Source organism: Vanessa tameamea, unplaced genomic scaffold, assembly GCF_037043105.1.
Source record: "Vanessa tameamea isolate UH-Manoa-2023 unplaced genomic scaffold, ilVanTame1 primary haplotype ctg00000038.1, whole genome shotgun sequence".
NCBI lineage: Eukaryota > Metazoa > Arthropoda > Insecta > Lepidoptera > Nymphalidae > Vanessa > Vanessa tameamea.
Window position 1 is genome coordinate 130001 of NW_026974773.1, and position 2500 is coordinate 132500.

The 2500-nt window shown below is 46.9% G+C and overlaps 1 non-coding gene across 1 annotated transcript in view; it reads right to left on the minus strand.

Moving 5' to 3' along the window:
* The window catches only part of LOC135194718 (small subunit ribosomal RNA), a 1903-nt gene extending 292 nt beyond the window's left edge, over window positions 1-1611 (minus strand). Inside the window, exon 1 of the ribosomal RNA XR_010309943.1 lies at window positions 1-1611. This exon is cut by the window's left edge and continues 292 nt beyond it. This is a non-coding gene — a ribosomal RNA (small subunit ribosomal RNA).
* Between the last annotated feature and the right edge of the window lie 889 nt (window positions 1612-2500).

Sequence of the window (2500 nt, forward strand, 5' to 3'; positions counted from 1 at the left end):
GCCTCTAGGCCAGGGAGAACATGCTGATTCCTTCAGTGTAGCGCGCGTGCGGCCCAGGACATCTAAGGGCATCACAGACCTGTTATTGCTCAATCTCGTGCGGCTCGAAGCCGCCGGTCCCTCTAAGAAGAATTTTAATACGCCGCCAGTGAGTTGCTCGACCGAAATCGAGCACACCTAAATGACGACGCCTATTTAGCAGGCTAGAGTCTCGTTCGTTACCGGAATTAACCAGACAAATCGCTCCACCAACTAAGAACGGCCATGCACCACCACCCACCGAATCAAGAAAGAGCTATTAATCTGTCAATCCTTCCGGTGTCCGGGCCTGGTGAGATTTCCCGTGTTGAGTCAAATTAAGCCGCAGGCTCCACTCCTGGTGGTGCCCTTCCGTCAATTCCTTTAAGTTTCAGCTTTGCAACCATACTCCCCCCGGAGTCCAAAATCTTTGGTTTCCCGGAAGCTGCCCGCCGAGCCATTGTAGTAACGTCGGCGGATCGCTAGATGACATATTTACGGTTAGAACTAGGGCGGTATCTAATCGCCTTCGAACCTCTAACTTTCGTTCTTGATTGATGAAAACACCTTTGGCAAATGCTTTCGCTGATGTTCGTCTTGCGACGATCCAAGAATTTCACCTCTAACGTCGCAATACGAATGCCCCCAGTTATCCCTATTAATCATTACCTCGGAGTTCTGAAAACCAACAAAATAGAACCGAGATCATATTCTATTATTCCATGCACGAAATATTCAAGCGGCATTTTGAGCCCGCTTTGAGCACTCTAATTTGTTCAAAGTAAAATTGTCGGCCCATCTCGACACTCACTGAAGAGCACCGCGATAGGATTTTGATATTGAACCGGCGTTTTACCGCCGGCTCACCGACGATATGCTCCGCAGACGTGTCAGTATCACCGCGGATGCGGTGCACCGACAGCGCGGCGCACAAATGCAACTACGAGCTTTTTAACCGCAACAATTTTAGTATACGCTATTGGAGCTGGAATTACCGCGGCTGCTGGCACCAGACTTGCCCTCCAATTGTTCCTCGTTAAAATATTTAAAGTGTACTCATTCCGATTACGAGGCCTCGAAAGAGTCCCGTATCGTTATTTTTCGTCACTACCTCCCCGTGCCGGGAGTGGGTAATTTGCGCGCCTGCTGCCTTCCTTGGATGTGGTAGCCGTTTCTCAGGCTCCCTCTCCGGAATCGAACCCTGATTCCCCGTTACCCGTGACAACCATGGTAGTCGCAGAAACTACCATCGAAAGTTGATAAGGCAGACATTTGAAAGATGCGTCGCCGGTACTGGACCATGCGATCGGCAAAAGTTATCCAGATTCATCAAAATTAACGACTTCGGACGAGACGCCCTCCGTCGATTGGTTTTGATCTAATAAAAGCACTCATCCCATCACTGGTCAGAGTTCTGATTGCATGTATTAGCTCTAGAATTACCACAGTTATCCAAGTAACTGAGTAAGATCTAAGGAACCAAAACTGATATATTGAGCCATTCGCGGTATCGCCTTAATACGGCTTGCACTGAGACATGCATGGCTTAATCTTTGAGACAAGCATATAACTACTGGCAGGATCAACCAGGGAGCTAACATAGACTTGTTGAAGTCGTCAAACTCTCTTCTCGTTTCATATTCACATATAAAATACACACACACACGCGAGGCACGCACGCACGCACGCATGCATGCATGCACGCATGTATGTATGTACCATATACGCACAGTATGAAACGAGCGTCTTACCGTATCGTCAATCGCGTTAGACGCGATAGATTTTAACGGTTGACTCTTTTATAATTCAAACGAGACACTCGCTCGCGCGCGCGTTCGCGCGCTCCCCCGCGCTTTATATATTTATCGAGACGATATTTATATATCGCGACGGCGGCGGCGGCGGCGGCGGCGACGGCGGCGTCGTCACATAATGACACATCACGGTCACGAATTCGAACGTTCTAAACGAGATCGAGTTTATTTTAAAATAACACTTCGCACACGACGTGTACGTATGTATTGTTCAACGATTATTATCGTAAAACATTGGGATCGACGCCCGGTGTTTGAGTGATCGTACCGATACTCGGGTTATGTATTTTTTGTACATGATAAATGAAAAATAAAAAGAATTTTAGAAACGACCGTTTTCATGATATAATATCAAAATTATACACATTATACGAATACACTGAATCTTTTAAAAACTCTGGTCTCTAACACGTTTCCTTCTCATATGTGTCGTGTCACGACGTCGCACAGATCTACTACAATGAATCGACACTATTCCATGAGGATAGATTGTAGAGAAGAGCGCGACGACGACGACGATAAGAGGAAGCGCATGTGAGGCAGAGAGATTTACGTGCGTCCGTCGGTCGGCACAGTTTTACAGAACGAAAAAAAAAAAAAGAATCTTTTCATCATTTCCACGTGTCAGTGAATATTGTATGTTGTCCCCCCAGCGGTCGCGACGATTC